The 12393-nt window shown below is 44.4% G+C and overlaps 1 long non-coding RNA gene across 1 annotated transcript in view; it reads left to right on the top strand.

Annotated features, from left to right (window-relative positions):
* The window catches only part of LOC114598655 (uncharacterized), a 36338-nt gene extending 25011 nt beyond the window's left edge, over positions 1–11327 (top strand). Inside the window, exon 3 of the long non-coding RNA XR_003707099.2 lies at positions 10219–11327. This is a non-coding gene — a long non-coding RNA (uncharacterized LOC114598655). The remainder of the gene's footprint in view (positions 1–10218) is intronic.
* Positions 11328–12393: the final 1066 nt, after the last annotated feature.

Genomic DNA, 12393 nt, shown 5'->3' with positions numbered 1-12393 from the left:
AAGGCAACTGCCTTTTTACAGGAACAAATTAAGCCTTACAAGCCTCATAATTTCTAATTGCAAACATTTGTCTCGCTTTGTTTCCTTTGGGCACCCATCTCTTCCCCCGCTCCCCCAGTCTTCATTTCGGCACACAGACTGACTTTGAAAAGCAAACTAGAAGCACCTTTTGCTTTCAGCAGTTGGTGGGATGGGGCAGGAGAGAGACTGGTTGTCAGAATGCCGTCTAGTAGTATAATGCACTGGAGAGCCATGTTACTGCCTTGTAAAACAGTGAAGCCTTCCTATTACTGGTTAATTAAAAGGCCAAAGTAAGGACACACTTTTATTACCTCTTTTAAAGATATGTTCACAATGCATGTTATCAGGGAAAACTTCAAAGGTGCATAGTGCTCCCCCCCCCCCCCGCCACTCCCACAGTATAAGCTTTTACTTGAAAACATGCTCAGAATCAATGGCAGGCTCTTGGCACCGAGCCTTCCTGAACTTGGGAATTAACCAAACTATTTTAATAAACATATGAAAAGTCGTGTTGCTTCTAAATAAAACTGAGCCTTTAAAATGCTACTAGGGTACTCAGAAATGTCCTAGTGAGTTCACTGAGACTTACTTCCAGTTAACTTGGTATAGTAGGGTGTGTGGAAGCTCCAGTCTATGGACCAAATATGGTCCTCCAGGCCCCTCTTCTTCGACCACATAACTCTCCCCAGTCCACACTGTTAGAGTTGTTGCAAATCTGGACCATGTGCAGAGTAGAAATGAATTTGCTCTCCACCACAGGAATGAGTTACAAAACATTGCAGAACAGTCTTAAAATAGTTACAAATGAACATTGCAAGATACAAGGTAGCAAATTGCTCTTAACCAAGCAAGCAATGTTGTCCCATCTTTTTTAAGTCCTTAAAACAGTTCAATAACTTCCCTCTCTCTGATCCCAGAGAGCTCCTTTGCAAGTATCTGGCTTGATCATCACCAAGCTTAGCTTCTACTACTGCTACTGCTGGCTTTATCACTGAGAAAACAATTTGTTCTCAGGTTTCACTTTCCTGAAGAGAAATTGTGGCTTGGGTATCCAGCTATGAACCATCAATTAGCCTGAAGACTGAAATGGAAAATCTTCAACCTTTTCTGCCGCATTTGCCAGAGTGAAACCTCCTGCTTAATACAAACGTCTCTGCTTTACAAATGCAAACCTTTACATAAGTTATTCAACTTCAGTATCTATAAACATTACATTTTATGCATATTAAATATTATATATTTAATACACAAACCCTCACTGGCCCCACTATGCCTCCTGTGTATTTTTTCTTAGAGTCTGATAATACTTGTTTGTTTGTTTGTTTGTTTGTTTGGCTGGGTGGGGGATAGAGAGTGTGTGGAAACTAGTCTGTGATACAGATGCAATATTTACATCCCTTGTTCCAACCCTTTTTGCCTCTGGCTCCACTACCCTCTCCCGACAGGGCTGCTTTTTGTTCTGATTAGAAAGCTTCCCTACTTTGTAATATTTTCAAGCACAAAGAGAGGGTCATTTTATGTTTTGTGTAGGGAGGTGTGTAAACGCTTTGGATTCTTTAAAAGTTACACTGTTTCCATCTAGTGTTATGCAATGTGACTTTGGTTGGTTTGCGAACACTATTTCTGCAAAACTATGAGTGCTATAGCAGGAATGGGATGTTTATTTATTTATTGTTTTCATGGGTGGATCACTGCAACATTCCCATATAACCCTAGGTGGCCAGTGGACCTGATTGCTTTGTGTGACTTAAAACACGGATGGGGAACCTTTTGCAAGCCAAGTGTCATATTTCCATCTAGGGAAACTGGGGGGGGGGGGGGCTATGCCAGCAGCAAAAGTGGGTGGAGCAATGAATGTAACTTTTACCTTTGTACAGTAGGCTAATTTCGCCACACACACACCCCTCTCTATCCTCCATCCAGACAAGCAAGAAGCATTATTAGAGCACAAGGATTCATTCTAACTAGGCAAAACCACTCATGGAGGATGCAGTGCAGAGCCAGTAAGTGCTGTGGCTGTCATGGGCGTAGCCAGGATTTTTGAAGGGGGGGCAGGCTTTTGTTACCGGAGCAGAACCTCTGATTTGTATTGATTTTTACTGATTTAGTGTCTGATGGGCAGGCCTGGAGAAACATATCTGGTTCCCAGGCCTTAAGTTCCTCACCTTTGCCATAGAGAGAGAAAGAGAGACCCCGCAACACACACCCTTTTTGTCTTCCTTTGAGGAATCTGATCATCCCTGATACAAGAGACTTAACTTCTTCCAGAACCTCCTGCCTATGGAAAGTCTTGTATTATTAACAGAGTAAATTGAGACAGGTCTGGCTCTAACTTCCCAAATACAGTTGTTTGCTCCTGGTGACATCATTTCTATATAAGGCCAAGAGCTTAACCCTTTCAGCTACAAGCCTCAGCACCACACATGTCTTGCGCAATTTCAGTTGCCTGTCCTGCATCTGTTCCAGAAGAATGCGATCCAAACAAGAACTGGAGAAAGATCATTAAGAACCAAACATTTGTACGTGTCTGCCTAAACAAAAATTAACATTCCCTCAAAGCTTGTTCTTCTTCTGACAGCTAATACTGATTATTAATGAGGCTGACATTTGCATTTCACAATGAAATTCTCTGCTGCAGAATTGACTGGATAATTAGTGCGATTTGGAGCTGCTCCAATGCTATGGAGGTCCTGCATGGGAGGAACATGAAAACCGCGTACAGAGAGAGACATGCAGGGCCAGCCCCAGAGCTTTTGCTGCCTGAGGTCAAGTACGAGATGGTGTCCCTCTCCCACATTCCATGTTCAGAGGCCAACCAGACCAGAAGCTGAATCAACACTGTGGATGGGATAGCATCCTCTGCTGCACATGAAGTCAGCATGCTAGTTTAGAGGATGTGCCTTGGCTGGGGGTGAATTAGGAATGGAAGTGAGAGCTGGACCATAAAGAAGGCTGATCGCCGAAGAATTGATGCTTTTGAATTATGGTGCTGGAGAAGACTCTTGAGAGTCCCATGGACTGCAAGAAGATCAAACGCATCCATTCTTAAGGAAATCAGCCCTGAGTGCTCACTGAAAGGACAGATCATGAAGCTGAGGCTCCAGTACTTTGGCCACCTCATGAGAAGAGAAGACTCCCTGGAGAAGACACTGATGCTGGGAAAGATGGAGGGCACAAGGAGAAGGGGGCGACAGAGGACGAGATGGTTGGATAGTGTTTTCGAGGTTACCAGCATGAGTTTAACCAAACTGCGGGAGGTAGTGGAGGACAGAGGTGCCTGGCGTGCTCTGGTCCATGGGGTCACGAAGAGTCGGACACGACTAAACAACTAAACAACAACAACAACAGAGGACCTCAGTTGGTGTGAAGCTGGTTTGAGATACAATGCATGAAACAGTAGTATCGTATAACAACGTACAGGATACATATGCATTTTGGATAACATTGTGTGAACAAAGATTAAAAACTCAGCACTATAAACCCAGTGAGTTTACCATAAGTGGGAGTGCGAACATAGCCGTGTAGTCCAATGCCACATTGTTGTCCAGAGTGTAAAACATTGCAGTGCTAAACCTTACTAACTACTTTGCAATACAACTGATTGATTTTCAGATTTCATCAGGGTTGGCAGCCACTCATTGATTGTGAATTGGATGCAGGAAAGAAAAGAGAAAAAATAAGAATGCACTGTCAGGGCTTTTACTGTGCAACGTCTGGATGTTTTTAATGATTTTTTAATGTTCTGTTGACAGGCATACGAAAAGCAGTGCAAAATGCAGAGATGATAAGACATCCCTGCAGGATTTACATAAGGGGGGGGGGGAGAGATCATTTTCTATAGCACAGAACACAATGTAAGCACAACAGCAAAATTCAGCAGAATTATTTTTGCAAAACACAGGCGTGTTTCTTGTGTTTGGTTTCTAAGATGTTGTCGTAAATCAAAGTTCAGGAGAAGCTTTTCTTTTTAATTCAGGCACAAATGTGAAGGAAGGTGTTGCCTTCGCAAGCGTGTGGGTTTCCAAAATAACTGGATTCCTGTTTGCCTAGCCCAGGAATCCCGCGGTTTGTCTGTGTGCAGCTGGTTCAGCACTCCTTGTGGCTTGAACAAATGGAGCACTGCTGCTGTGAAGGAACACAGAGCACATTCAGACACAGGACTTCCCTGTGGAAAAGACTACAGCTTAGTGGTAGAGGAACTGCTTTGCATGCAAAAGGTCCCAGGTTCAATCCTCAAGCAGGGCTGGGAGCTGCCCCATCCTAGAAACTCCTGCTAGTAAGTGTAGACAATACTAAACTAGACTGAGCAATGGTCCTGTGGGCAGCAGTGGCCCAGGAGCAGAATTCTGAGGGGGCGCAACCTGGTGCCTCCGCAACAGGCTCCCTTGCCGAGGCTGTGTGGCTGCCACCTTTTGGAGCTGTGTGGAGGTGATCTGCACCCAGATGAGGCTTTTGGGACTGCAGTGGCACCTCCTTCTCACAGCTGGTGAAAGGACGCCTGTCCCTGCACAAAACTCCTGCCAACCAGAGCATGAACTTTTCCGGTCCTTTCCCAGCACCTCGCTACCAGCATGTGTCCATGTTGTGGCTCTGGCACTGCTGGGATGCTGTCAAGCCTGCCAATGTGCGCCACCTGCCGCTCCCACTGGGAGCTCACTGAGCTGAGAGGGTGAAAACGGCAACCAGCAAGCAAACTCTAGTGGCTGCCACACAGACACAGCAAAGTCCGCCTGTTGCCTCCCATGTGATGCCCACAAGGAGGTTAGGGAGCAAAATCATTTCCTTGACCTGGGCACTGCCGACACTGCTACGCCACTGGTGGGCGAGGGTGGCAAGGGGAGGTGAAAGTGTATGAATGCAACTTCACTTCTCCAACAGCAGGTGACGGCACCTTGGCAGAAGTTGTGACCATAAACCTTTGACCAGCATTTGCTATCGCAGCCAGAATACTGAATTGTGACCTTGTGTCCTATTGCAAGTAAAATTCCCCATTCAAAGCATCTTCTGGATTTTGCAGGGATAGCAGCCAATTGCCATTTTTCATTTGCTGCTCAAGCTACCCTGGTGTGCAGCATACATGCAATATATTGGGGGATATCTTTGGAGAAGGGCCATAGCTTAGTGGCCCTTCCAGCTTTGATTTCCCAGCATCTCCTGGTAGGGAGAAAGCCTCCTGTCTGAAACCCCAGAGAACTGCTGCCAGAGTGTGGGCTCTCCATTTCCATGGGTGATGTGCATCAGCATGGGACGTTCTAAAACTCATTGTGATTATAGCAAACTGTTCACCAGTCTCAATTGCGCCAGTCTGGGTTGAAACGTCAAGGTGGTCCTAGTTCTTTCTTGTACACCTCAGTTTTCTGCTTTGGCTGTCTTCCTCCTTATCTGCTTACCTCCTCCCTCCTCTTCATTCAACCTGCTGCCCTTGATTCCTGAAGGGGCATTGCTAATTATACAGTAACATTCAATTAGAAATATGATTGCCATGTTCAATTAGGCATGCTGGTTTACCAGCTATTGCTTGCATTTTTTAAAAAAGCACATGAAGGAACATTGCCTTGGTTTAACAGTGTCACAGAGTGAATTTATTAATTGACGGCCACTTGAAATGCCATCTTGATTGTTGGTTAGACCGCTACTCAGTTTTCCTCCAATAACTCCAGCCTCTCGCTGTCTTTGGACTATTAAACCATGCGGCCATTGCTATCACAACACAACATGGCAATAGGGGGTGGAAGGAAAACCAGTTGTAGGAGAAACTTTCTGTAGATGGCAGCAGCACTTAAAAACAACACTTTCTACACTCCTTCAGCCATATTAGATTGGCTCCAATGCCACATCATCAAAGACAATAATTATCATTGCAGTCACAGCCTGCTAGAGCCTAATGTTAAAGAAGGCTACGGTGAAGCATTTTTATTCTCATGTACTATATTCTATTTTATTTTATTTTGAGCTGTCTAGGGAACTGCCAAATGAAAAGGCAATATAGAAAACTGTCTATCCTCACCAGGGGCCGCTGATTTCAATGGATCTACTTGGAATATGGCTTATACCGCCACTGTTGCTATTCTTAAAGGAGGAAACGGTCCCGTGCATTTAATGCATGGCATACTTTCTCCCTGAGAAGTTAAGCGTAAGGATTTGTGGCAACCGCAGTCTTTGAGGATTCTAACACAAATAGCCCATTTGAAATAATTTATGCAGAAGCTAGTTTTATTGATTTCAAGCCTCCATGTATAGACACTTAGAAATGTAGCCAGGATGGAAACATTCTTTCAAATGTCTGTCACATCAGAACCTCTTTAACGCTTGCTCTTTCCGCACTGTAATGTTGTTAAAGAAATTGCCTGGAAAAACCGGATCATTAAAACCAAATCCAACAAACGACGCTGTATATAAAAACGCAACAAGGAGTTTTTTAAACTTTTCGAATGGCAGAAGTAACTGTTGGATCTCACTCTGGAGCACTGACGTGATGCAAGTTTTAAATCCTCCTGTTGAAAGATGGTCAGGATTAAAAACCACCAAGTTTATTTGCAACATCCATCTCTGCTGCTGTAACGTTAACTTTAGTCTTTTCAAGCATTCAGGTTGTGAGAAATAACTGGAACAATGTGTGTGTTGGTGAGGGGGAAGTATGAAAATTTATTTTGCCCCCTTCACTCTTAATCATGTTCAGAGTTGAGTGAGCGTTGTTGTTTATATAGCCAAAACAGCAAATCTCACACATGGGAGGGAAGTATCAACAGGCCTGTGGAAACCCCCAACTTTGGAAAAGTATTTTTAAAAAAATATTTGAAAGGGGGAGGAATCCCCAAACAGCCCAATGGGGACTGAGCAGTCAAGGAATTCTAGCTGACTGTTGCAGGGCAGGGTCAGAATATGCAAGAAGAGGCATGGTTGAAGAAGAGCACTCCAGATTGGGACATTTTCCTATAGGTTCTACTTGTAGAATTAGCTTATTAGCAGGAAAATGAAATCCTAGTTGCTCAGCTAGCAAGTTGAGGTTGTGTTCAGGTACTTACTATGAACTAATGTTAGACGGGTGCCATATCTCTTGCCTTTCCGGCACTTACTGAAACCTTCTCTTCCAGTAGAGCTGTCTCCCAGGCTGCATCTGTACTGGAACTTTCACTTAATTATTTTATCCAGTGCTTTCCTTCTAGGGAAAAATGGTGCTGGCGCTCACCATGAGGTTATTACGGTACGTGCCACACTTTTAACCAGTGCTTTTCTTCTAGAACCGCCTCTCCCCATCATGATAAACTGTCCCTTCATCATCTGAAGCCCTTCTTCGTGTGCCTCTTCCACGTGAGGTCCAGAGGGTGGCAACATGAGACAGGGCCTTTTGTGTAATGGCTCCGTGTTTGTGAAATGCTTTCCCCATGGAGGTTCGCCTAACACCTTCATTACATATTTTCAGGTGCCAGGTGAAAACAGTCCTCTTCAACCAGGCCTTTGGCTGATTAATATCCTACAGCCTTTTAAATGTATCAGTGGGAAGGCAGGTTATTGTTTTGGTTTAATTATTTTCTTGTCCTTTATCTTGGATTTTATTCTGTGAAGTGCCCTTAGATCTTGGGATGAAGGGTGGTATATAAATTTAATAAATAAAATAAATAAAATGGGGATGAGGTGCCAGTACTGCATACCCTTGAGAACCCCCACAAAAAAAACCCACTGTTTTAATCTATCATTTGTGGAAAGGTGGGGTATAAATTTTAACAACAGCAACATTAACTAGATGACATAGTATTGCTATATTATCCACATTTTATTTATGTTCCACCTTTCTGTTATAGCTTAGGGCAGCATACACGGTTATCTCCCCCATTACCTTCATTTTATACTCACAGCAAGTCTGTGAGGTAGGTTAGACTGGGAGATAGCAGTAGCATAACTGGAGAGGGCAGCAATAAAAATACAATGAAAACCAGCAATACTAATAATAATAATAATAATAATAATAATAATAATAATAATAATAATAATTTATTATTTGTACCCCGCCCATCTGGCTGGGTTTCCCCAACCACTCTGGGCGGCTTCCATAGAAACCAAAAATACACTAAAATATCACAGATTTAAAACTTCCCTGAACAGGGCTGCCTTAAGATGTCTTCTGAATGTCAGGTAGTTATTTATCGCTTTGACATCTGATGGGAGGGCGTTCCACAGGGCGGGATACAATCAAAAATCACACTGTGTCTAGCAGAGCAGATTTACAGTGGTTACAATGGGCAGAAAAATAATTACATAGTCCCTCAAGACCCTCAGCAGTGTTCATGTGTTCCATGGGTGGGGAAAATGTTGGGACCCACTGGGCTATAGTGACCGGCAGTGACTCTCCAGGGCATGGGTAGCCAAACTAAGGCCCGGGGGCCGAATCCAGCCCAATCGCCTTCTAAATCTGGTCCACGGACGGTCCAGGAATCAGCATGTTTTTACATGAGTAGAATGTGTCCTTTTATTTAAAATGCATCTCTGGGTTATTTGTGGGGCATAGGAATTAGTTCATCCCCCCCCCCAAAAAAAAATATAGTCCGGCCCCCCACAAGGTCTGAGGGACAGTGGACCGGCCCCCTGCTGAAAAAGTTTGTTGACCCCTGCTCCAGGGTTTCAGACAGGGAATGTTCCCCAGCCCTACCTGGAGATGCCAGGGACAGAACTTGAGAGCTTTTGCATGGAAAGCAGATGCGCTGCCACTGAGCCATGGGCTCTCTCCCTTCTTTAATTTGTAAAACACCTAGTTGTAGGTGCTATATAAATAGAAAGAGCAGAGCAGCAGATGTGGCTAAGAGAGAACGCACTCATTTTGCAACTGACAAAATGCCTTGCCACCTCATAGACAGCAGAGATAAGTTACTTTCTCCATCAACTTAGCCAAGACCTGACGAAGAAAATGACCGCGGTTTGACACTGCCAATTTTTGTAAGTAGCTCCTTAGGAATTGTGTCTTCTACGAGCTTCTCTTAGCTTTCGTTTCTTGAAATGAGTCAGGAAACATTAAGCTTGGAGATACATCTCTCCAACTTAAAAAATAAACGTATAATCTCTTTTCAAACTCCATTGTGGCCACTTTCAAACGGGGGGGGGGGTGAATATCATTAAACCACTATCCTTTCATCCCTGTTGCTGCAATTAACTGTGAGCTGTCAGTAGGCAAAGCACTTTTCCTGTGGCTAAGAGAGGATTCAAATTTCATATTTAAAAATCTCCTCTAATGAAGGAAGCAGAACAGTAAGAGGATTATCTCTTTCAGATCTAATACAGAAAGGCTGGAGGGCACTTGATTTGTTTTTCCAAAGGCCGTCAACCTCCAATGCCTCAATGCATTATTTTGACCTATTATTTATGGCGGCACTTTTAGCCCGAGACTGGATTCTGTACACATTTAATGAACTGGGGTCAGAGAGGGAGGGGCACTTTCCTCATAACCCCTACTCTCTACCCTTCAAGAGCAGATCTTCTGGAATATTTTGATTCTAAGAACTAATTTGCTGCACATTCCAAAGAAGAATGTTAGGAATTCTGAGTGGGAGAATGCTTTTACACTCATGCCATACTTTTGGGTTTCCCACAGGCACCTAGTCAGTCATTGTGGGTACAGGATGCTGGACTAGATGAGTCATTGACCGGATCCAGCAGGGCTCTTCATTTCTTCTTAAGAGTTAAGAGAAGAGGCATGGCTAACTTTATATGTCCATCTCTTCCCACAGTTCCAAAGACAAGTGATGTAAATGCAGGGAGCAGTGCTGTCCTGAGACATTTTGTTTCCTTAAGCAAAGAACAAGATAGTACACACACACACACAAATTTTCACACACAGAAGCTCAACAGAATCTTCCACTGCACCTGTAGGCAACAGACTAGCTTATGGGGCACAGGGCAGGCCACAGTGACCTCCAATATCTAGTCAACACTCTTCCGCTCAGCATGATCTGCCGCCTAAGGCCTCTCTCTATGTTTCAAGGTAAGGTTGGCACCTGCAAGGAGATATGTGCAGTTTGTATCTGCCATGCAGGAGCCACCCATCTCGCCCTTGGGATGAGATCTGGATTGAAGAACAGGGAGCCCTATATGGTTGTCCTCTTGAGTCATGGTGTTCCTCAGTGAAGCTAGCCCAAGCAGATGAGAGAAAACACCCTTCCTTAACCAGATGTTAGCCTCACTCAACAATCTTTGTTTCCTTTCCAGATCTTGATGCACTTCAACATCAGGAACGCTGCATGAGCACTGAAGGACTTGGCCAAGGTGTGCCTTGGGGTGGAGGAGTTATAGCTAGACTTCTCACTGCGGACAGTCATGAAGGAAACAGGTGGCCAAGGATGGGCAGTCCAAGATTAGCTCAGCCTATGCCAGGCTAACAGGTTGTTCACCCTGAAGAGCCACACCGGAGTCAGCGGCATTACAGAACCAGGGCATGGAGGCTGTGAGCTGCCCAGATGACAAGACCCCACACCCAGCCTCACAGACATGGTCTAAAGGAAAGCAGAGCGATACGTTTGACACCATCTTGGCTGCCAGAGTTGCCAAAAGGATGCAAATAAGGTGCATCCAACCATCTTTGGGACTCTCACTCTGTAGGACTACTTAAATACAAAGCTTCTGGAGTTTTCTATTGGCGGGGTCTTTAACCCTTTGTAAACACAATGTTATCTTTATAGGAGCAGCATGGACATGATACTGCAAGAAATGAGGTTGTCTGTCGTTTCTTTGACAAACAATGCAAGAAAATGAATAAACAACACTGATGCATCTTGGTTCAATCCAGTGTTGACAGCCGACATGCATAACCAGTTGCGATGACATGCACGGTGTCAAGTTATTGTTGCTGAGTTTCTAGGGCAGTTCACAGTTCCAAGAGGACATCCTGCCCTTCTTTATTTGGTTGCTGAACAAGACGAAGGATGACAATTCTGGAAACTCAAAGCGAAGATTTTCGCAGGGAACTGCTGTTTCCTTAATGGTCTGGGTAATTATTATTCAACCTTCTCTCTCAAGGTATCTGGAGAGATCAGAGCTGCTGATGCCAGAGGCAGCTAAGGATAATACTTCTCAGCGCTGGCCCTTCCGCAAGGATCTGTCTATGGAAATAATCCACCTTCCCTTCAGTGGGATTGTTTGCCATTAAATATACATGCAAGGCCTTGCAAGGCCTTGATTAGACAAGGCAATTTAACATTATGTTTTTCATTGCAGAGACGCAAGCATCAGCATCTCATCTGGCCCCGCAGTGCGATCAAACAACCGATGTAAAGATAAAAAATAAAAATCAAGGACCTGGTCCAGGTATTTGAGCCGTACCTCTCTTCTGTAGAGTTTTCATTTGCTCTTTGAAAAGAGCACCCTGACATCTCTCTCGTTTGAAAAGCCACATGAAATATTCCCTCTTTCTCCCCCACCCCCTCTCCCCCTCCCCACACATTGTGCTTGCATTGGATCAGCAAGAGTTGCAAGCACAGAGTGCCACACCAGCATTTGCAAGGATTTGCTGCAGGCTTCTCATCCGTTTCCAGTGACTTAAGCATTTCTTCACTTCTAGGGTGGTGAGCCCATCGTTTTTAAAATGGCAGATCTCAGGAAGTGAGCCGGAAACCAGAACAATGCTGATTGCTAGAATCATCGCTAAATGAACATAGAGGAAGGCAGGATGAAACCCACAAGGTCAGCGAGGTTTAGGGGTACAGTGGTACCTCGGGTTAAGAACTTAATTCCTTCTGGAGGTCTGTTCTTAACCTGAAACTGTTCTTAACCTGAAGCACCACTTTAGCTAATGGGGCCTCTTGCTGCTGCTGCTGCTGCGCCACCGCTGCACGATTTCTGTTCTCATCCTGAAGCAAAGTTCTTAACCTGAGGTACTATTTCTGGGTTAGCGGAGTCTGTAACCTGAAGCGTCTGTAACCTGAAGCATATGTAACCCAAGGTACCACTGTATATGCCAAAAGCAAAGTATAGGCCGAAGACAGTGAAATTTTCAGGCTGCAGAGGACAACTGAGCAAGATGCCCTTTGGCATCACCACCCCAATTCTTGGCATCACGGTCACCCTTCCAGTGTTGCTCCACTGGAGCAGCCGTACATATGAAAGGGATCTGGGGGGTCTTTGTAGACCACCAGCTTAACACGGGTCAACAGTGTACTGCAGCAAAAAAAGAAGAAGCTAATGCTATTCTTGGCTGCATCAACAGAAGTATAGTGGATGTAATAGTACCACTCTATTCTGTCTTGGTCAGACCATACCTGGAATATTATGTAAAGTTTGGGGCACCACAATTTAAGAAGGATATTGACAAGATGGAACAGGTGAAGAGGAGGGCAACCAAGATGATCAAGCGAACCAAGCCTTAAAAGGACTGGTTGAGGGAGCTGT

The sequence above is a fragment of the Podarcis muralis genome, chromosome 5, assembly GCF_964188315.1.
Source record: "Podarcis muralis chromosome 5, rPodMur119.hap1.1, whole genome shotgun sequence".
Taxonomy (NCBI): domain Eukaryota; kingdom Metazoa; phylum Chordata; class Lepidosauria; order Squamata; family Lacertidae; genus Podarcis; species Podarcis muralis.
Note: the sequence above shows the minus strand (reverse complement) of the source record. Positions and strands in the feature narration are given on the sequence as shown.